The 24,560-nt window shown below is 38.6% G+C and overlaps 1 pseudogene; it reads right to left on the minus strand.

Annotated features, from left to right (window-relative positions):
• Positions 1-5,533: 5,533 nt before the first annotated feature.
• Positions 5,534-6,225, minus strand: LOC124235096 (olfactory receptor 11H6-like; annotated as a pseudogene).
• Between the last annotated feature and the right edge of the window lie 18,335 nt (positions 6,226-24,560).

Below are 24,560 nucleotides of genomic sequence, written 5' to 3' on the forward strand. Positions count from 1 at the left end.
TTTCTCCCATTTATGTGGCTTATTTTTCCAGTTTCTTAATATTTTTTAAGAAACAGAAGTTCTTAATTTTAGTGTGTTCAATGTATCAATCAAGTTTCATTATAAGTAATTCTTTTTTGCTTAAGGTCATGCAAACATTTTATTTATTTTTTAGCAGTTTTAATGTCTTTCCTCTCACATTTCTGATCTGTAATCATCCTGGGCTTAATTTTGGTGTATGTTGTGAAATAGAGGTCAAAGTTCATTATTTCACGTGAAAATCCATTTGACTTAGACACGTTTTCGTTATATTTTTGCTAAAAAATCCTTCATTCCACCCCTGCTATGCAGTGCTAATCTTGTTATAAATTGTGTCTATACATGCATAGATTGGTTTCTGGATTCTCTATTAAATTCCATCTTTCTTTTTGTACCTGTTGCACCTGTAGCACATTCTTTTAATTATCATAGCTCTATAATAAGTTTTGACATCTATTAAGGTAAATCTTCCCAATTTATTTCCCTTTAAACTTTTTTGTCAATGTTATAATATAGAGAGATGATGATGGGGGTTGTAACATGGAAATCTGTAGCCAATTGCTAGGATATTTTTAGAGTTTATGAACTGGCTTGTCGACTTCATTCTGAAATTGGCCAATTTGAAGTCAATTTCTCATCACCTCCTCCTTTATTCCAGTTGGGGATCCTTCTAATAAATGAAACAGTGGGGCTGGCCCAGTGGCACAGTGGTTAAGTGCGCATGCTCTGCTTTGGCAGCCCAGGGTTCGCTGGTTCAGATCCTGGGTGTGGACATGGCACCGCTTGGCAAGGCATGCTGTGGTAGGCATCCCACATATAAAGTAGAGGAACATGGGCACAGATGTCACCACAGGGCAAGCCTTCCTCAGCAAAAAGAGGAGGAGGATTGGTGGTAGATGTTAGCTCAGGGCTAATCTTCCTCAAAAACTAAATAAAATAAACAAACTAACGAAAGTAAAAATCAAAGCAGTGGGCAAGTCTAAGCTTTTTCCAAGACTGGTATCAACATTCTGATTCCTCAGAGTTTCTGTGTCGTTTATCCCCTGTTTCTGGTTCCTCACTGTCTGGCTGAGGTCCCCTCACTCCATTTTTAAAAATTTTTTTTCTACCTTGATTAAGAAATAATTCTCATACATCACTGTATAAGTTTAAGGTGTGAAGCATGATGGTTGAATTTACGTACATTGTGATTACCACAATAGGTTTAGTTAACATCTATCATCTCATATAGGTACAATAAGGAGAAAAGCATTTCTTCTTGTATTTAGAACTCTTATAAATCTACTCTCTTCACAACTTTCTTATGTATCATACAACAGTGTTAACTATATTCATCATGTTGTACATTACATCTCTGGTACTTATTTATCCTATAACTTAAAGTTTGTACCTTTTGACCACTTTCCTCAAATTCCCCCGACACTGACCCCCACCTCTGGTAACCCCAAATCTGATTTCTTTTTCTGAATTGTTGTTGTTGGTTTCTTCTTCTTTTTTTTTTTTAGATTCCACATATAAGTGAGATCAAACAGCATTTGGCTTTCTCCATTTGACTTACTTATCTTAGAACAATAACTACAAGGTCCATCTATGTTGTCACAAATGGTAGGATTCATTGTGCCTAAGATCTAAAGACAATCTCAGGCACCTTGTGGTGTGGGGTGAGATTCAAGAGGACAATCAGGAATGATTCCTGCATATCTAAACAGACAGGCCTGGAAGGATATGGAGAAAGCTAAAGACACAACTACAGAGGAAATTAAGCTTGTTAAATACACAAGTCAGGTCACTTTCCCACACACAGTGCTGATGCTGATAGAGCCCTGAGGAGGACACTGTCTCAGGGAGACCACTGCAAAGGCCTGAGACTCGCCAGCCTAAATCTCTCCCAAAATACCTCTTCTCGTGCACTCCCATCCCCACAATAACACCATTAACATCATTCGCACTTATATAAAGGTTTTAATCATTTCAAGTTCATACCACTGCAGGATGTTTCCTCTTTGACTTGTTACTAGGCAATTACATGGTGTCAGAAAATTATATACAATTTAAATGACTAGTTTAGAAAATAAAACTAAGAAAAACTGACAAATGTGACAAAACATAACGAAGTTATTAATGGCACTACTAGTCTATCTAAATCAAATTGTTATTAATACCTTGCTGCATTTTCCCCATTCCTACTCTATTTTGAATCATACTACAATAAATTCGAATCTTATTTTTCTCATTTCAAAGAGTATCTTATGTCTTTACCCATTTTTTGGGACAATCTTTGAAATTATTTTAATATTGGTAAAGTATTCTATTATTTATACATACTACAGTGGTCTTAACAATTTATTAATTGGAGGATGCATAGTTTATTAGCAATTTCAGATCATTCTGCAGGGCTGATTTTCTATGAGGAAGCTTGAAGTGTTGAGATAGATAAGAGGAAATGCAAATGATATAAAAGAGAACTGGTTTGAGGAAGGAGCACAAAGCTAGAAGTGGGAAATCCTGTCCTATGTAATCTACTTATAAGTGATGAGTTTATACCACCTGTGCTATTGGGAGGACTCTGATGAGGTCCCCAAAACAGCACATGCAGCACCAACACAGAACCTTGTGTCCTAAAAGAGTTCAGAGCAGCAAGTAAATTTTCCAAGAAAATTTGTAGGAAATACAAGACACAACGAGTTTGTTTGTGTATTTTATGTATATGTTATTTTGTCCTTAAAGGATTAGGTATGTGTTCAGTGTATTGATTCTGAACCAATTTTAGTTTTGGGGATAGGATCTATCACCCAAATTCTTTCTAGATTTTACTGATGAAAGTTCTTTAGTGGCTGCTGCAGCCAACAGCATGTGGACGCCAGACCGTTTCCCACTGTGTTGACTCAGCTTCAGTTCCTGAAGCAACACCCCCCATTTCACTCTGAGGGAGCAGTTAGAAATAAGAATAAACCTTCTTTAATGGTGTTCAGAATTTTGAGCTAACATTTTTTATTTCGGTGAGAAAACATAAGAAGCTTTATCACGGTAAATTTGTAAAACACATTAAGAAGCAGAACAAAATCACCCATAATTTTATTAAAATATTGCAACCATGAAATTTTTTTATATATTCCCTTCCTGTACTTCCTTAATTACAAAATAAGTTTGGAAACAATTATGTAAGTCCTATCTTGGAAAAAGAGAAATTAAACTTAGCATTACATGGTTAGCATTTTCCCAACTCATCAAATGTTTTTCAAAACATGATTTTTACTGTCTGTATGATATTGTATAATTTGGATGTATGATAATTAAGTTAATCAATCTCCAGTTACTGAATATTTGAATAGGTAAGATTTTCATGTTATCATTATTTTCTTTTCATTAAATTATAAATTAATTTTGGATGCAATGACATTTATAACATTTACTTGTTATATCCAGAACATGGTAGATATCTCCATTTATTCATATCTTTTTTTGTACTGCTTTAAGGTAAGTATTTGCAATTTTCTTCATATACATTTCATTAGTATAATATTTTGTATGTCTACTTGGCATCTGGCCACCATTTTAAAGTTTCTTATTGATTTTAATTATTCTTTGAAATTATTTTTATGAAAATTCACATCAAATATCAATGTCTTTGATAAAGAAAAATAGGCAGGTAAATAAGTACTAGGGTGAGAGCAAATTTCTGAGTTTCAATTTAAGAGAGAATTGATGAGTGTTGACGTGCCATATTTTAACCCCTACCTTATTCTCCCTATTTCCTTTAGGAGACTTGGAGGGTTAAACACTTGCCTCCCGCTTTCGTTCAATACTTCAATGAGAGACTATAGGGAAGGCTGCATGGGGCTCACTTCTTCCCTCCCCTACCAAGGGATATTGCATAAGGCTCTGCAGGTTGTTCCTGGAATAAGAGAGCCAGTTCAAGCCAGGGAGTGGTAACTGTCACCCAGCTTGTGCCTGGGAGCAGAGATGTGCACCCTGAAGTGTGTGGGGCCCACCTGAAGAAGAGGTGCATGAAAGCACTTCTGATCAAGACTTGCAGCTGAGGGGCTGCTTTGTGATCCTGTGATCTACACAAAGGGCCTCAGAGACTAGCCTTGGCCCTGCACCCAAGCTTTAAAGTAAGTCACACTTTCACCCCCCACAGAACTTGACTTTCATCTCCCTTGCATAACTAAAGTGAAAATACACAAGCAAATTTGCTTTTTTGTGCTCCTATAGAACTGGGCACAATTCCACTAGTAGCTGAGATTGTGCCTTCTCAGAGTAAGACTTATTTACTAAGATGCAATATGATAATTCCAGGAAGCCACCTTGAAAATTAACTGGAGAGTAATACACCTCATTTCAGACCTTGGCCATACTATCTTATTACTATCCTCAGACTCACACACACTGTCCTCTCTGCATGTTTAGTGTTTGTTCTAATACATGCAGAGAGAAAAGCACTTTAAAATCATGAAGCACTTAAACTATGAATCATTGCAGTTTCTTTAATTTTTTCCATGTAATCTCATTTTCAAGTCTCACCTCTACTCTGTTTCAGTACATGTATCCTTTTGAATTGAGTGCTTCTTGCTGGTTCTAAGATAAAGAAGGAATATATCACATTATAAGAACCTAAAACATCCTAAAAAGTAACCAGTTGGAGAAAACTACTTTCTAAAGATCATGTTCAAGAGTTGAATTTGCCTAGAAGAAGTTTTTTGACAAGCCCGCTTGAGGAAGAATCTCAAATCTCAAAAGACGTACACATGGACAGAATTATTTGGAAAAAGGAAGGGAAAGATGTTCTTGTCACTCTTGTAGATGGTGGGAAGAAAATGAGGAAGGAAGAGAAAGAGGCAGCACCAGGTATAACATGAGAGGTTGAATGGGTGTTCAGCACAGGGGCCCTTCCTCTGACTCTCCCTAACCCCAACCTCTAGTCAGGTTAATAAACCTACACTAAGCTGGAATGAGTTTGTTTTGGGATAAAATTTTGAAGGGCATGAGTGCCATGTCTAGGTTGATGTGATCAAAACAAGACATCAGGTGGATTCAGGAGTGGGAGGAGAAAAGCAAGCAGGAACATGTTTGTATGGTGTGTGTGTGTGTGTGTGTAGGGAGATAATAGTGGGGACTCCAGACATCTAATCACTATGAAACTGGAGCTCGGAGACCAATTTACCTAAATCTGCAAAAGATAGAAACTGACCAGTTGCCATCTGGTTTACTCAGGATTTTTTCTTCAAAAATGCCTGAGAATGTCTGGCATTTTCCTGTTTCCATGCACTACACACAGGAATATTAATATAATAAAGCCTAGTACAAATAATTTATGCAAGTTCCAGTAAGTTCTTATTTTCTATTTGCCTCAATGAAATGCATCCTTAAAAATATTCCACACAACATAGGAAAATATTTGTCTCTCAAATTTACTTAAGATCATTAAGTTCCTGTTATTTTATACCACTCTGTGTCCTCCATGTCTTTGGATTCTAGTTCTTCAGAGGCTGTCTTTTGCCAAATCTTATAATCCTTAACAGTTTCTCAGGGCCTCCTTCATTTCCTTATTCCAGAGGCTATTGATCAAGAGATTGAGAAGTGGAGTCATCACAGAATAAATTAAAGTTACAGTTTTCTTAATCCCTGGTGGATCGCCTGCTGTTGGCCTCACATACTTCACCATGATGGAGCCACAGAACAGGGACACCACGGCCAGATGGGAGCCACATGTGCAGAAAGCCTTATGCCAGCCTTCTGCTGAGGGGACCCTCAACACAGCTCTGATAAACAGGGTGCAGGAGATGGAAATGAAGAGGAAAGTGGAGAAAATTAGGACTGAGTTAAAGATGGCACAGATGATCTCAGTGGCAGGAGCTAGCACACAGGACAACTTCATAAGGGGATCTAAATCACATAAAAAGTCATAAGATAACCTGGGAGGCGAAAACGGGAAAACCACACACCCAGGGGTAGGCTCCCATTCTGATGCAGCGTTGAACTGTAATGACAATGGGATAGTTCAGGGGCCTGCAGATTGTGAGGTACCTGTCAAAGGGCATGGCAGACAGGAAGAAGGTCACAGTGGTGCCCATGGAGAATAAGAACTAAAACTGGAGGAAGCAGCCAGAGAAGGAAATGGTGTTGGTCTCAGAAAGCCAATTGGCTAGCATATTGGGGACAGTAGAATGACATAACAAATGAAAAATTGGCCAGTAGGATGCACATGGAGATATGGAGATGGTGGTCCCATCACATTGCACAGATAACGCACAGGTTTCCAATTAGCATCAGGACATAGATCACAGAGAAGACCTAGAAGAGAGCATCCTAATCTCCCAGATACACGTGAATCCGAGAAGAATGAATTCGCTCACAGGGTCAGAGTGATTATTCCCTCCTGGGCTTTTCGTTTCTTTTTTCCTGAAACTGCAATAAGAAGACATTACCATGTTACAAATGACTCTACAGAAGTTTTCTCATGAAGATAGTCTCTGAATTTCTTTACAATTCAATTAGCAGCATAGTATTAGATTACTTAAAGATTTTTGACGTTATCATTAAATGACACCTCCGTTTACTCAGCTGCTCAGGCCACAAACTTTGGCCACAGCTCACCACCCCTCTCAGTACCTACAACCAAACCATCAACAAATGTTCTAGACCCCATGATCCAAGCTTTCAGAATTGAACAATTTTTGGCATTCCCATCAGCTTTCACCCTGGTAAATGCTACCCTGAAATTCTCACTTAAATTACTACGAAAGCCTCTTAAATTGCCTGTTTCCATGTTTACGTGTTTGTGACAATTATCCAAATGGTAGCTAGACTGATCGTTTTTTAAAAATCTGATTACATCATCTTCCTGTTCCCAATCTTTTGAACACACTTAAAGTAACCCCCAAATTCCTTGCCACAACTTATCTGGCCGATGAAGCCTTTCTCTGTGCCCTCCTTTCCTATCACTCTTCCCTTTACTCACTCCACTCCAGCTGTGCTGACACAGTACTCCTCCCTTACACGAAATTTCACTTTTTGGTTTCAATTTTATGCAGTAAACAACAATCTGAAAATATTAAATGGAAAATTTCAGAAATAAACAATTCATAAGTTTTAAATTCCGTGCTGCTCTGAATAGCATGATGAAATCTCACCCCATCGTGCTTCATCCAGCCTAGGACATGAATCTTTCCTTGTCCCCAATTCCATGTTGTATATGCTAGCTGTCTTTTAGTCACTTCGTTGCCCTCTCAGTTATCAGATCAACTGCTGGGGTATCACAGTGCTTGTGTTCAAGAAACTCTTATTTTACTTAACAATGGCACCAAAGCACAAGAGGAGTGATAGTCACAATTCAGATATGCTAAAGAGAAATGATAAAGACCTCCCTTTGAGTGAAGAGATGAAAGTTCTTGACTAAATAAGGAGAGGAAAAAATCGTATGCTGAGTTTGCTAAGATTTACAGTAACTTCTATTATAGTATATTGCTAATAATTGCCCTATTTTATTATTAGCTATCGTTGTTAATCTCTTAATGTGCTTATATTAAAAAATTAAACTTTATCATAGGTATAGACTTATAGAAAAAAACATAGTGTATATAGTGTCCAGTGCTATCTGCGGTTTCAGGAATCCACCGGGAGTCTTGGAACGTATACCCCAGGATAAGGGGGGGATCACTGTAATAGGTTATGTCAAGTGTAGCCCATGTCAAGTCCTGGAATGTCCCTCTCTTTCACATGCCTTAATTTGTTACTTCATTCAGATATCTGGTAAAAATTAGAAACTCAGAGAGGCCTTCCTTAATTTACCCCATCGTTGCGTCTCTATTTCCCAATCCTGCTTCAGTTTTCTTTGAAGATCATGTCACTCCCTGGCATTTTATTATAAACTTAGCACATATTTTCTGTCTGAACTACCAGAATACAAGAGGAGGACATTATTTTGCTCACTGATGTGTTCCCAAAATCTAGGATGGTGTCTGGTGTGTTATAGGTGCTTATTAAATATTTGTTGTTTCAATCAATGCACATGCCCTAATAGTAACCAATTAGAAAACAATTGCTTGCAATCAGGGAAAAAAGGTGAAAGAAAATGCAAAGACTGGAATCTCCAGTTTGCTAAAAACAAAAGCAAGATGACAAAGGTTTATTTAATATGAGGATATACCCTCTGGCCAACTAAACGGGAGGATCTGTATGATAGGAACCTCCTCAAGACAACCCCATCGAAGCTGCCTCTCTCTTTGAATCACTTCATCTTTCTTTATGTCCCTTTAATCCACTCTGCTTTATGACCTGTGCTTTCTTATTGTTGTTAAATTTTTATTATTCTCAAAGGGGGTTTGTGTGTCCGTGTGCGTATGTGTGTAGACACACTCTGCTTTTTGCTGTCTTCTCTCTCAGTCTGTTTCCGTACCTAATTGCCTGTACTATTAAATGATTTTTTGAATGGCTTTTATAATCTTTTCTTGTTATTTTTAAATAAGTAAGTGAACTGTTTTAGATTTCTGACCCCAAGGAAAATATGTTTATATTCTGTAATGGATAATTTTTTTTCTATGTTGCAGCCAATGTTCTTTAGTTTAGAAAAATGTTGCTCTCTTACTGCCTGATATTTTCTTCTGCCCCACATTCAGGGTCAATAAATCTGGTATATGTGACTTGAACAAGTAATAAATTATGGAATAAACTTGTCATTCCACAATTTTTTCCTGGCCCATGCGGTTTTTTGGTTCGGCTAACTTCTCAATTTCAGTAAAATACTGTTATTTTTATTAAATATATTTACTTAAATACTTATAAATAAAACACATGTAACCTAACATTTATGTAGACCAGTTCTGATGCTGGAGGCTATGTTATATAGTAGAGAACATAGTCAATTTCCATTATGAGGAAGCTGTTCTAATTTACATTTTCTTATGGAGAAAATACAACACAGGGTTATAGGAGTGAAAAAGAAGTAAAGAAGACATCACAAAGAAATCTGAGCTGCAATTTACCTGAAGCTGTGGTGTGAGAATTGCAGAATCTGGTGGAGGGCAGATATCCAAATTTAGGTCTCTCTCTCCTAGAGTATGCAGTCAGCCTCAACTCCTTGTTCTCTCATTTCAGCAGGAGAAAGTGTGCAGCAAAGCCAAACACAGTGATGCTTGCCTCTAAGTTTCTCAGAAGGCCTCTAAAAGGGGGTGAGTGTTGGAAGATAATATTATTAATTATAGCAGTTACTTGTTGCCCACAAAATGGCCATGTTGCTTAAACAGCTTGAAAGGTGGTTATGTACAGTTGTAAAGGGCACTATGATCTTTCCTGATTTGAGAAGGACCAACTACTCTCCTCGCTCTAATGGAGAGTATATAGCAAACACATTCTGAGTTGTGGCTATTCTGTCCTTGACAGCCCATCTTGAGGGCTGGTGATCCAGAGCTCTCTGTATGTGCTCTCAGGCCTTACCAGTGAGCTCCAGTATGATGTACTCTTTTAATAAATGTGCCAAGGTTTGTTTTTGACCTTCCTGGATTACTGAGTTTTTTTCCAGTGGCCTCATCTGGAGATAACAATAAGAAAGTTTTGGCCAGATCTCAGAAAGTATTTCTTTAACTGAGATTTAAATTGGTTCAACCTCTAGGGGAAAAGGGAAGGATGTTGAGGGCTGGGTCTAAGCTGAAGAATAAGTTGGCCTTAAGCCTTGGATCAGAATATTAAATACAGGCATAGCTTGGAGATATTGTGGGTTCAGTTCCAGACCACTGCACTAAAGCAAACAGTGCAATAAAGCAAGTCACACAAAATTCTTGGTTTCCCAGTGAATTTAAAAGTTATATTTACAGTACACTGTAGTCTATTAAGTGTCCAATAGCACTGTGTCTAAAAAAAGAACGACATACCTTAATTAAAAAATTATTTGTTGCTAAAAACTGCTAACCATCATCTGAGCCTTCAGCCACTTGTAAATTTTGGCTGCTGGAGGGTCTTGCCTCAATGTTGATGGCTGCTGACTTACCAGGGTGGTGGTTGCTGAAGGTTGGGGTGGCTGTGGCAATTTCTTAAAATAAGGCCACAGTGAATGTTTGCTGCATCTATTGACTCTTCCTTTCATGAACGATTTCTCTGTAGCATGCAATGCTGTTTAACAGTATTTTTCCCGCAGAATTTCTTTCAAAATTGGAGTCAATCCTCCCAAACCCTGCTGCTGCTTTATCAACTAACTTTGTGCGATATTGTAAATCCTTTGTGGTCATTTCAACAGTATTCCCAACATCGTCACCGGGGGTAGATTTCATCTCAAGAAACCACTTTCTTTGCTCATCACTAAGAAGCAGCTTCTCATCCATTAAAGCTTTTTCATGAGTTTGCAGCAATTCAGTCACATCTTTCAGCTCCACTTCTAATTCTAGTTCTCTTTTTATTTCAACCACATCTGTAGTTACTTCCTCCACTGAAGACTTGACCTCTCAAAGTCACCCATGAGGCTTGGAATCAACTTCTTCCAAACTCCTGTTAATGTTGATATTTTGACCTCTTCCCATGAATCATTGGTGTTCCTAAAGGCATCTAGAATGGTCAATCCTTTCCAGAAGATTTTCAATTTACTTTGCCCAAATGCATCAGAAGAATCACTTTCCGTTGCAGCTATAGCTTTACAAAATATATTCATTAAATAATAAGTCTTGAAGGTCAAAATTATTCCTTGATCCATGGGCTAGAGAATAGATGTGTGTCAGCAAGTATGAAAAGATTAACCTCTCCATCAGTGCTCTTAGGTGACCAAGCACATTGTCAATGAGCCGTAATATTTTGAAAAGGGTCTTTTTTTTCTGGGCAGTAAGTCTCAACAATGGGCTTAAAATATTCAGTAAACCATGTTGTAAACAGATGTGTTGTCATCCAGGCATTGTTGTTTCATTTATAGAGCACAAGCAGAGTAAATTTTGAATAATTCTTAAGGGCTCTAGGATTTTCAAAATGGCAAATGATCATCGGCTTCAAATTAACATCACCAGAGCTGCATTAGCCCCTAACCAGAACGTCAGCCTGTTCATTGAAGACTTGAAGCCAGGCATTGACTTCCCTCTTGCTGTGAATGTATAAAGTGAGGAAATAACATAATCTTGTTTGAGTCTACAGAGATCAGATAGAGAACTCTTCACAAGTTCTGGGCCACACAATTTAAGTACATGGGCAAACTTCAGTGACTTTGCAGGAAAGCAGTTTAGAGGGGCTTGGAAGTATGGAAAATGAGTACCAGAGGATGGAGCTGGGGTATTTAAATTGGAGAACAAAAGACTCTATCAGAAGACAGGAAGCATGATCATTTAACAGAGCAATTCAATTTGTCCAATTTAATTATTTAATTGGAAGAGGAAACAATTATTGTGGTTGGGTGGAGGAGACTGGGGGAGTAATTATAACATAATACAGGTTCTTTTAAAATGCTTTCTGGGTCATTTGTAAACTCAGGATTCCCTGATTCCCATGGCGTGAAGGATGCTTGGGAACAATAAAATCTCTATAGATCTGAAGACTCTATTTTAATGTATATAACTGGAACCTATTTAGTGGACTCTGCTGTTGCTGGGGAAGGTAGGCTGGGTTCTGGTACCCGCATTATGAACTTTCATTTTCTCTAAGTCTTTTTCTTTTCTGCTTTTAAAGAAGTTGTCTTTCTAGGGGCCCAATAAATTTCTGAGACCACATATTTATGTTTCACAGAGGGGAGTTGAAAGCAGGCAGCAGAAGGGTCTAACATTTTTTTAAAAATCTCTGTGAAGCAGCTTCACTCATGATCAAGGAAATTAGGATTTAGACTTTTTGGTAGCATATCTCGGCCTTTGTAGTGTGTTTTCAAAGTTGTGTTGGACTACATGAGCCCATAGATTGTGAATGCATAAAAACAGGGAGACAAAATAAGAATTCTACTATGCGTAAAGGTCTTTGATAGATTCTAAAAAGATAAGTCTATGAATCTAGTACCAATTCAGAGAAAGCAAACTTTATTATGATCAATTAAAAACAATGGTTACTAATAATGATTGCATATTTTTTGACCAGGGTTGTTTTGCTGGTGTTCTTGAAATTTCATTTTAGGAGTAAGCCTCTGCTTGAGAATCTAACAATTGATGCCTTGGATTAAATGTTAAGAATGTGTTTTTTTTCCCCGGTGAAACTTATTGCAGTGTGATATTTCCTCCCTTTCCTTTACCCTCACATGTAATTCATCAGCAATTTCTGTTAGTTTGCCTCCAAAATAAATCTCGTGTCCATTCGCTTCTCTCTGTTCAAAACCTCATCTTTCTCCCCTGCACCACTGTGATGCTGTCCTAACCAATACTTCTTTCGTCCCTGGCCTCTCTACAACCTGTTATCCATGCCACAGCCAGAGAGACTTTTTGAAAAAGAAAATCAGGTAAGTCTCTTCCCTTGCACACAGAATTCAATTAGCTTCCCAACACACTCAGAATAGAATAGAATCTCCAAACTGGGGTCTTAGATTTGACCCCTCTTAACATCTCCGACCTCATCTCATGATTCTATTAATCAAATACACACACATTTCTGTCTCTCTCACACACACACACACATGCATAGTCTGTTGTGCAAAGGAGGCACACACTGCACTAACATAAACACTCCAAATATAAAATGGGATTTGACAAGTAATGAGTAGCGCGGTGTACACCACCCATTGTTCTCTCCTCACTCCACTGGCAGGTGTGTACCCACATTAGCCAGCATTTCAGTAGAGAGGGACATGTTTCTGTAATGCTCTACACAAGAGGTCAGCAAACTTTTTCTTAAATATTTTATGTTTGCAGGACATATAGTCTCTGTCACAACTACTCACCTATGCTGTTGAGTGAAAGCAGCCAAAGACAATACCTAAATGAATGCACGTAGCTGTATTCCAATAAAACTTTACATCCACTCAAATTTGAATTTCATAAAACATTCATATGTCACAGAATGTTATTTTTATATGAATTTTCGAATTTATATTTAAGAATGTAAAAATTCTTAGCTCACTGGCCATACAAAACCAGGAAATAGGCTTTGGGTGCATTGGCCATAGTTTGCCGAACCCAGCTCTATGCCTTTATATGGACAGGAAAGCAAGAGTCATCCATTGGACTCTGGAACAATGGGGGCTTCTTGGCCCAGCAAGCGACTTTATTAGGAAGAGAGGGTACCTCTAGAAGTCAGCACCTGGAATCAGCCTGTTCTTCTGCTGAGCTAAGTGATCTGTTGAGCCAGCTTTCAGGTAAATTACAAAATGAGTGTCCAAAGCCCTCAGGATTTGCCTCTTTCTGAACAACACTCACACACAGTCGTACACTCACACACATACACACACTCACGCATGCATGCACGCCTTCCCTTCTCCACACAACAGTCAGTAATATAACATTTACCTTCTTTTACTTACTAGAAACAGCCAAGTACTTTCTTGGTTCAGGGTCTACGCTCTCGTTATCCTTCATGTCCCCTCTTTATCACCAGTACCCAGCACAGTTTGAGGCAGATAGTAGGTATTTTGTAAATATTTGTCAAGTATATGATTGTCTACACTGTTACAAATGTAGAAGAACAGAGGCAGATGATAGATACATATTTACTAATTAGTTAATTTGAACTCAGAAAACCTGTGAGATGAAATTTTAGGGAATAAAATATACAAGAAAGGCTCCAAATGACCTGAGGTTACAAGAATGTGGGCTAAACTTAAGAGGAATTCCATTCAAAGGAAGTGATGGGAGGTTGAATGTTCTGGGTGGTAGAACAAGTCCCACCCCAGAGGGGTTCCTCTCTGACTATTAAAGATAATTATGATCCCACAGCTCTGGATGTTGAAGTAGGAGATGAGAGAGGGATTGAGATTGAGGGATGAAATTTGAGAGAGGGATGGAAATTCTAGATTCAGTGTCGCAACAAAGTAGCTTAATGACTCTAGCAGAGTCTTTTAACTCCTATAACCTTCATTTTCTTTATATGAAAAGGGAATAGGATTATATGATTTTTAACCAGATTTCATTATAAAATGCTTATTCCTATTCCAACTATACCACAAGTACACATGATATCAAGACTTTACAGATCTAGAGGTGATATTTTAGTTACCTTTTTCTCTCAGGTGAAAACATCAGCTGGGTAGTTTGTCACATATACATGAACCCAAAGGTCCAGGGCAACTCCCTCTCAGGGCAATTCTCCAACTTTGAGATCTGACAAAGCTGCCCTAGAAAATAAGAAGGGTGTGAAAAATGATTCTCTGTGTGCCATCACTATTTCATACTTGATCTAAGGAAATTAACAGCGGGTGAGAAAAAAGGTATTTCCATGTTGTTAAAAGGTAAGACCATGTTGTTACTCACCTTTTATTGCTTGGCTCCTTTTGCAGAAAGCAGCAGTGGTGTTAACCTGGCGCAAGGCTAAGATGGAGCTGTCCAAAGTCTCAGGAAGATTCTCCTAAATCAGCTGCAGAGAGCACTGTGGCAGAGGGAGTGTGAATATGGATACAATGCTGTCAAAGCTGTGTTATGTTTACAGAATGTTTGTACTGAGTTAATTAACAAAGCCAAACAAAATAAACTCTACCCTCACCTCCATTATCTCGTGGAAAGATTGAGATAGGGCAATGTAGGCTAGCCAGGTATAATATATGAGAGAAAGACATTTTTCTGACATTTTGCTTTCTTCCCAAGGCTAGTCCAAGAGGGCACAATGGTGTCAAAAAATTATTGACCTGCTCTCACAGTAGCACATCCATCCACTTCATTTGATCTTGTCAGGAAATTCTCATGCCTGTCCCATTTCTGCAAGGCCCGTGAAAATAACAACTCCCCCACATGTGAGAAATGGTTGGCAGCTAAGTCATAGTAGAAAAGCAAAGGATTTGGAGTAAGGAGTCTGAGGTTTGAATTATAACTCATATCTTACCAATTTTGGAAACTTTCAAGTCAACTATATAAAATATTTCCAAGTTCCTTCAACTGTAAAATGGGCTCAATAACACTTTCACCAGAGAGTTGATGACTGAGTAAGATAACTTTTGTGCAAGTGCTTGTCTAAGGCCTGATACAATAATGTTTAAGAATTTTTAGCCATGTAATATGCAGCTGCATCAGAGAAAAGGGAGCCTTATTCAGAGAGTAGTAGTTCGTCTGGCTCTTTAATGTTTATTTTCTGCTCTAGGCATTACATCGTCTCCTTTTATGGACAAGACGGGGATAAACACCTGAAGCTTCTCTGACAGTGTCTGATCTTCCTGGAGAGGAGAGGTGGTCTCCTCTACAATAACCATCCATGAGTGAAAGAGCAGATATAGGGTGAGGATTTCTCAGTGTTTACTGGAGGATGGAGGGATTATAAGGAAAGCTTCCAGGGAGTGAGTGCTTTTCCATGAGGAATAATTTACTTCTTCTAGAAGAACACTTCTGTGTTAGTTCTTCCCTTTCCCTGTGGCTTGACTTCTCTTATTGCCTTTCTTTTCAGTAGAGTAGAAAAATATTAGCTTTCCCCAATTTCTCAGGGGCAACATGAGATCTAATCAGTCTTCAAGCCTACTCAGAGCATCTAGCAGGTATCCAGGGGAAATTCTAGTAGAATAACACAGGGTGTGGAGGTTACAATGCAGGAAGCTATTCACTGGACCTCTCATGAGTGGAGTCAGTTATAAGTTTTGGGATAGAAACTTCTCTGATTTTCCAGAAGTAGAGATGGGCTGGAGGTATGATGAGACCTCAGGCATGGAGGGCTGTACAGTTACATCAGAAATCAATCTCCTTCCAGGACCACCCTGGCTTTCTTATAGATTATCCCTTTCTTGTTTGTGGTGGCCCTGGGAGTCTCAAGCAGCTGCCTCTCAAGGCACACTTCATGGATCCAAGAGAGGCAAGAGCAGGGCATTTCACTGCCCCACTCCAGCAGTTGCATATTGGAGTTGAACTCTAAGTCTTCCTTGCCTCTGGTGGAGCTGCAGGTCTTCAGCACACCTCATTCTCTGTCTGTCTATCCTGAAGTGTGGAGAGAGCTTCATCTCAAAGACTTATAGTTCATTTTACTTCCTTGTTTGAATAGATTTGATGTTTCCCTCTATCCTCAACTGAGCATTCAAAAATGGTGAACAAGCACCCTTGCAGTTTAACCCAAACTTACTATTATCATTACAATTTTTGTTCTTGTTTTACCTTTTCCCCACAATTTCTTGCAGATATCCTTGTGTCACAACAACGTCGTGTTAATTAGGCACACAATGGCAGATCACATAATTTTGTTGAGTGAATAATTTTCCCCACTGAAAAATAGATAAAAAACACTCTACACTGATGACTGGCAGTGGGAGAGTTAAGCCCTGTGGAATGAGGGACCCAGGAGATTAATTTACTCATGCGGATATAGAGAGCTAACTTATGAAGTGTCCTGTTTGCCTTCCTTTTCTTTCTTAGCCTCTCTTCTCATTGTTCCTCTCAGCCCAGATATTTTCTCACAGAATTCTCGGAGGTCATGTTAGAACAGCATGACAGAAGTCGTTGGTTTCTTGTCCACATTGCCTCCTTCTTTCCATGTCAGTGCAACTGCCAGCATCTGCATTTATTTCCCTAAGTTTTCATTTTTAACTGAGAAATCTACTTTGCCTGCCTGTCCTTCATTCTTCCAGGCCAGATGTGCTGGGAAACTAATGACATTTACACACCCCAGAAGCCCTCAATTATGGACTGCTGGGAATTGGGATATCAATATCACAGCTCACTTGCCCCTATAGTGGGATGATGCTGGACTGTCTGCTTGACTGCCTCGAGGTTCTGCAGAGGAATTAGCTCCACCTCCCACAGTGGTGCTTGACTTAACAAGGCACCCTTTGTTGGAAGACTTCCTTTTCTTCTTTCCTTTTTCTCTGTAAATGTTCTCTTTACTACCCAAATGAACTACTTACACTGAAATCCTAGTCTCAGGATTTACTTCTGAGGAGACCAACAAAGACCAAGGGGCCGGTACATTATGGCTTAACCACCATTTGTAACTGTTTAGATTAGCAAATTTATTCCAATTTTCAAACTACCAGTTGATTTTTTTCCAATTAAACTTTTTGATATCGAAAATATTAATTTTGTCAGATAAGCGATCTTTGTTATAATGGTTTCTTGAATATTACTATTCACTTTATTTGGAAAGGTGAATTATGGAAGTTTGTGAAACAGAAACATTAACAACAAATCAAGACTTCAAAATGTCTATAACTACCTCATCTCCACCTCTTCTTCATATTTCCCACCCCAACACATTTTAGGAGAAAGTACAAAACATTGTTGCTTTAAGTAATTCTGCTGTCTACTTTTCCTTGCTTATAATACTGGAAAAGATTAGATTGTGGTTTTCTATTTTTGTTTATTCTTTTTCTGTTTTCCTTTGTGCTAATTATGAAACTAAACTGGTATACCTCCTCAGTTTAGTGTTCACCAATGAGTTCTGGTCAATACCTGAAAATAGTTTCTTTTCTTTTCCTTATGAAAACAAACCGGAACTTTTTGTTGACTCTGACCAGTACCTGACAGGTTGAATTCAGAGTTTCCTCCTCTGTTGTGCAAATAATTTATGCCCCACAGCAGCCAGATTTATTTTCAAATGTAAAAGTTATTTTTAAAACAGAAGTTGACCTTTCTATAGAGTTCTCATGGTTTTACATGTTCATGAAGTAGTGATTTTTCTTTTAGAAATCTACTTAGTACATTGAATTTGTCCCTTTACTATTACATACAAGGCTATTTTGCATAAAAAAATGGTCAGAATACTTACATTTATTAAGATATTAAGATGCTTTTGTTTTTAGTGCCGCAAGATCACTTTTTCCTTTTTATTGCAGCAGCATTGGTTAATAACCTTATATAAATTTTAGGTGTACATCATTACATTTTTCTTTCTGTGTAGATTACATAATGTTCGCCACCAAAATCTAATTACAATCCATCACCACACACATGAGCCTAATCACCTCTTTACTGCACCTTCCTCCCCTCTTCCCCTCTGGTAACCACTAATCCATCTCTGTCCCTGTGTTATGGTTTGTAGTTGTTTTTGTCTTCTACTTATGAGTGAGATCAAAGTATTTGACTTTCTCCTTCTGACTTACTTCACTTAGCATAATACCCTCAAGGACCATCCATGTTGTCACAAACGGCCGGATTTCATCATTTCTTATGGCTGAGTAGTATTCCATTGTGTATATGTACCACATCTTCTTTATCCATCTGTCCCTTGATGGGCACCTAGGTTGCTTCCAAGTCTTGGCTACTGTGAATATTGCTGCAATGAACATAGGATTGAAGGTATCTTTTTGCATTTGTGTTTTCTTCTACAGATAACTAAACTTTGACTTCAATATAAATGTCAAAAGACCTTGGACATTTTGAAGTCAATAAACCAAGTGGGAGTTAGGACTTATAACTTATGGATCCAGGTCAAAAACCATGAATTGGAACTATATTTCTCTTCTTGGTGCCATAACCTCTTGCTCTGGGAGTAGACTAAGTCAATTTATATCTATGTTCTTCCCCTGGCTGATTAGTGCAGGGGTCTGTCCCCACCACTAGAGAAATGATTTAATCCTGCTCAGCCAGGACAGACAATCTACCCTAGGGACAGGTCCAACTAAATAGTAAGCCCTTGGGCAACTTGTGGGCCCAAATAGGTGGGATGCCTGGAACCTCCAAAACCAGATGACTGGGTCCCCTCCTGTGATAGAGGGCATGTGCAAGGGTGGGCCTGCACCGGTGGAGTGTATGAGGCTTTTGCAGTTGGGAGACTGAGTCCACTTCATTGCGTCAGGGTGCATGCATGGGGCAGGACTGTGTTGATGTGGTGTGTGGCCCAGCAGGCAGTGGGGCCTGTCAGCTACAGCAAGAGTTGTGCTTCTAAAACAGCCACTTAAGGATTAGCCTCACATTCAAAGCCTGAAACAATTGGGCGCTCCCAAGCCTGTGGCCAGTCCCACTCAGCAACAACCCTGAGATAACTGAATAAAGCCTTGTAGGCCAGAGGATTACAGCAATTTTAAGACCCTGAACCTCTAGCAACCAGCCATGCTGAGGGCCTACTCAGTTAACAGAAAAAAACTGCAACAGGAATGTGCTATTAGACCCTGGAGCCAACTGTGCTAGGGCTCCCTACACCTGACAAAGAGACTGAAAGGATCATATCAGCCACACATTTGTGTTATCCATAGAAGACAGGATCAGAGAAAGATGGATAAATGAACTTCATAGATAATTTCAAATATCATTGCCTGTATTTATACTGCCACCACCTCTATTACTAGCTCAAATGTCGAATTTAAATAACCTCTTTCATCTCTCTATTCACCTCAAGTTATATAACACGTAAGGAGATGGAGGAAAGAGGAGGAATGAGGAGCCTGGGCAATCCATTCTGAAGGAACTTATAAGGAAGCCAGATCTTCCTCCATACCCCAAGCACTTCCTCAAGATGTAAGCCAGTTGCCCAGGGAAGAGCACTCTTTTTTATAAGTGCAGAGATCCTTTTCCTTTAAATATTTATATTTTTAACGTTAACCTATAGATAAATCCAAAAGACAAGAGAGTCAGGTGGCTTACTTCTTTCTCGGTTGCCACTTGCCGCATGTCATTTGCCAAGAACTCTGAAAAAATAAGAACAGACTGCTTTTACTACTATTTCAGAAGAATATTTGTCAATCAAAACTTAGATATAAGAAACAAAGTGGCACAAGATTCAGGCTGCATTCTAACTGAAGGAAATTTAATGCCCCCCCCAAAATATCCAATACATTTGAGCAGTACTTTCCCTAAGTGAGTTGTACAGTGGGGGCTCTGTGATACCAGAGTGAGCTCTAACTATGACTGTATCACCCCAAGCATTCTTCTGAGTGTTTTGGGAGAGAGAAATGCAGGACCTAACAAATTGATCCTACAAAGAACAAAGGAACACAGAAGTAATGGATTTATAGAAGAACCAGCATGTTCTTAGTAGCTGACAGTAGCGGGTGTGCAAGAGCAGCGATGCACTGATGCAGGAAGACTTTCCTTATGTACCTGATGGTGTTTCTGGCTCCAGGAGGAAGAGATGTGAGAGAAAATCCAGCCACAAGACTGTCCTCGTGACACAATCTAAAATCTCATTCCTGGATGGAGAACAGTGTTGGTGGCACCAGAGACTTTCTTCCTTGAGTCTTCTGAATCAAATGAAATGGATTTCTCATGTCTTTTTCCTTTAAATATTCATATTTTTCTTGTCAGTTATTATTAAGTGCTCACAAATCTCTCCTCGAATAGTATCCAGAGTTCCCCATTGGGCTCACTGGGAGGCACCTAGTTCCCTGTGCATGTGTCTCTCTGTATACATCGAATCCTACCTACATTTGTTTACATTTCCTCCAGTGGTCTGACTAGCTGAACACAGTGGTCAGGAATAATATCCAAGAGAGGCCAGGAAAAGTTTCCTGTTTGTGGAGATATCCTTCCTCTAAGGAACTGATCTGCCTGGGTACTGGGTTGGGGGAAAGGAGCGAGTGAGACAGGTTAATAGGAGAAAAGAGAAAGAGAAAGAGAAAGAATATGTGTGTGTTTGTGTGTGTGTGATCTTCTCTCCCAAGTAGATCTGTTTTATTCTTGGCCCTAAACCTGTCAGCACTGAAATTGTCAAAAAATTGTATTCTATACATACTTTACTTAATTTTGTTATATTCAACATAAGGCAAAGACTCTCCTTTTCCAATTTTATGTATAGCTTGATCTCTTTTGTTTGAAAAATATTTGTCTCCTTTAAAAGCAGAGTTGTAATGTTGTTCACTCACAGGATGCAATACTAGCGAGAATGAAAGTTTAGCACTGAAATGGCTCAGAGGTAGGATGTAAGAATCTTTTTCATTGACATCAGGGAAATGAGGACAAACAAGACAAGGCAGAGAATCTGAGGGGGAGATGCATTCAATCACAGCAAGAGCTCAAGTAGAGAGCATTACTGAGTTTAGGAGTAAGGCTGTGTAAGGAGAGAGCAAATTCTCAAAAATGTAATCCTTGTACAAGAAGTATTAACATCATTTGAGAACTTGTTAAAATGAAAGTTGTCAGGCCCCATCCTGTCCTAGTGAATCAGAAACTGAATGTGGGCCCAGCAACCTGTTCTAACAGACTTTCCGTGTGTTTCTGATACATGCTGAAATTTGAGAACCACTATGTAGATGATAGAGCAGTAGATTCTGGGTTAATGAAGGGTATGTTTGAAACAGGTTCTCAGTTTGGAAGGATTTCAGTAGGATCAGAAATTAATTGAACATGGTTTGGATACAGGGTTAAGAATGATATTTGTAGTGATAATTGGCACTTGAAGCTGACTTATAGGTGATGTTTCATCTGGAAAAGCAGGATTGGATTTAAGCATCTGGGAGGCTTTTGAAAGAGGCCTGGGATGGGCAGGAAAATGGTGGAGAATATTATTCAGGCATGATATGAAGCGGAGTGACTTGGGAGAAAAAGAGGGCACTGGGTGGTAGCAGGGTTGAACCTGAAGAGAAAGTGTTGGGTTAATAGATAAAAAACTGGGACACAGAAAATCTACGTCCTAGCCTGAGTGTTTTCACTTATTAGCCATAAGAGCTTCGTGAACTCTTTTCTTTAAATATTAGCTACATGTTCATCTTTCTTGTGTACCCCACAGGGCTGATAGAAGAATGAAATGAGGCAATAGATATGAAAATATTTTGTAAATTTCTATATAATCATAATATGATTAAATGTGGTTCAAGAGCCTCAAGAATATATCCCCAACTTTCCATCATCTCTTAAGATTGTTACGAAAACATCATTTTAGAATTAAAATTTCTTTATTAGGCTCTAAGATGATTCTCCATTCCTCTTGGGCAAAGGTAGCTACCAGGCCTTTCCCCCTCCCCAAATATATATCCTCATGGACCAATTACAAAGATGCAAATTCCTTTAAAAATAAGCAATTTTTTAAATTTAAAAACTAGAACAAGGAGTTTTAAAATGGTTTCTCTCTGGTCCATTGTCAACAAAACAATCAGGAGAATGACCCTTTTATAATATAAATGGGCCCAGGTTACTCCTCTGTTCAAAACTTTCCAAAGGCTTCTCATCTAATGCAGAATTAAATGTCCTTGCTATGGTTTACAAGTTAGTGCAGAATCTGGCCCTCTGTTCATTCTCTTTGACTTCATCTCCAGCTCTCTTTCCCTGAATCTCTCTCCTGCAGTCAAACAAACCTTGCTGTTCTTTGAGCACAATCCTACCTTTGGGTCTTATAGAGAACTTGCGTCCTTCTGCCTGGAATGCTCTTCCTTCAGCGATGGCTCATTCCCTCATCTCCATCAAGGTTTTGCTTAAAGAGTGCCTTCTTAGTGTGGCCTTCTCTGATTATCCCATTTAAATTTTAACAATGAGATATCATTGCTAACAAAACTTTGAGTGACTTAAAAGACCAAATTGGCTTTTGATCACAAAAATTTGATCACAAATCACATCTAGCAAATAGAAAGCAGCTCTGTCAATCTACAGACAAACAAAAGGTTTTAAAAAGCAGACAGGGTGAAGAAAAAAGGAAATTATTAGCAAATAATGCACTACTTTAGGCAAGGTCGCTCTCCTCAGGGGAACAGAAGAGGTCTGTTACTGAATTTCTTAGTGCTGACCAGAAAATTTCAGGGTTGGCTGATTAAAGGTTACATTTCTGAGGGAGGTTGAAACTTTGATTAGGTTAGGTATTAACTCTTGGTTTGCTGCCATAACGCCTAACCCAAGTGATTTCATTTTGGGCCCACTGTCTCCTTTGTAACTCCATTGTAGGCTTATTCTGCCTTTTTCTTTTTATGAATGAATTAATGTTCTTTCCATATGTTTAGGAGTCTTTTCTGTATGTTATTTGCTTATATCTTTTTTGCTTATTTTCCTGTTGGGACGTTGTTCTATTCTTTTACTGTTTACAGAGCTATACACAATTAAGAAACAAACGTTGAACTGGCAAATAATGAAGTCTTAAAGATAGAAACATAGGATTAGTTAGTAAAGAAAAAGTAACTTGGGCTAGTGAAAAGGGTGGTAGATAGCGAATTTTTTATTTTTTACCATTAAAGTTACTATCCTCAGCAAATCACTCCTGATTCTCAATCCTCATTTTCTTCCCTTGCAGAATTGGTAGTTGAAATGGTAAATACAATTCAATAATAGGATTGCCTTTCATTAGGGCCTAGGAGGGAGTTCAAGGAGAACTAGCTCAAGGCCCTAATGCAAATCCCAAGTAAATATTTTTAGACCGACAATTGCTGAATATCTCACATTTAAAAAAAGTAGGGCCTAAATCTATTCTTAGAAGGCCTGGTTTTACCTCTTATTTTACTGTATCCACCCCCACCCCCCTAATTCTCTTGCAAAGGTGGAATCCTTGGAAAACTAGAGCTCTTTGCAATGAAAAGAAAAGCAGGTCCTCATCCCAGACTTGTGTTTATACTAATCCCTATCGACTTCTCTCTGATATGTGAGTTTTTGCATAGTTATGCTATAAAATCATCTACTGAAAGGGAGAATGTGTGGAATTTAGATGTAATAGAAAAGAATTTTTGGTATAGTCATGCCTAAGCAGCTTGTATTAAACTAACCATTCCATCAAAAGTAACTATAAAATCTGGACAAAATGCTTAAAACAACCATTTGAAGACACTGGACAGCATTCAACACAGGCAAGACGTTGAGGGCTACAATTCCAAGAAGGTAGGGTCAAGGAGAGGACTTCCACATTCACCTTGGATGTTTTTCTCTGAGGACATTTGACAATTAACTGGGTTGGGGGAGTATGTGGATATGAAGTGTGTGGGAAGGAAAGGGAAAGGCAGCATAAAGTCTCAGCAGAAAGCGGTAGTTTTACCGAACTGAGGAAATCAAGGATTTGGTGTTTGTTGCTACCAAAGCAGCTGGGGTTTGAGAATCAAATCTTGAAGAGAAGAGGAACATAGAAGAGTGAAGCTCAAAATATGATCAATATCCCTTCAAGGCTTTTTTTGATTTCTAAGCCATTCATGTGTGAGATGAGATTTCAATAAATCTAGTAGGAAACGGAAACTGAGAGTATGAAGAGCTGAGCAGAAGTTTCCGGATTCACGGGATTCAAGGAGGACAGAAATAAGCAATTGGGCCCATTATGGTGAAAGGGACCTGAAACAATCCAGGCTAGAAGTTGACATCTCAGAAAGGCCATGTTCCTGGTGTAAGGGTCACGTTACAGAAAGAAGAACAAAACTGGTATAAACTATTCTTACAACATCTAAAAATAGTCCCTACAGGAGATCAAAATAATCTGCCTCTGCTCTATCTACTGCTAGAAGAAAAGTGAACTTTTGTTGAGTTAGTATACCTATTATCTTTACAATTTTTTAAATATAGTGAGTGTTCAGCTTTCAATTAAAAAGACAAGTCACTGTAAAAGAAAACTGGACAAATGATTACGAACAGAGAGAATAAATAAACAAAACACACATGTTCACAGGTGATTGAGGTTTTAGTGAATACTAGAATGAACAATTA

This window comes from Equus quagga, chromosome 2, assembly GCF_021613505.1.
Source record: "Equus quagga isolate Etosha38 chromosome 2, UCLA_HA_Equagga_1.0, whole genome shotgun sequence".
Taxonomy (NCBI): Eukaryota; Metazoa; Chordata; class Mammalia; order Perissodactyla; family Equidae; genus Equus; species Equus quagga.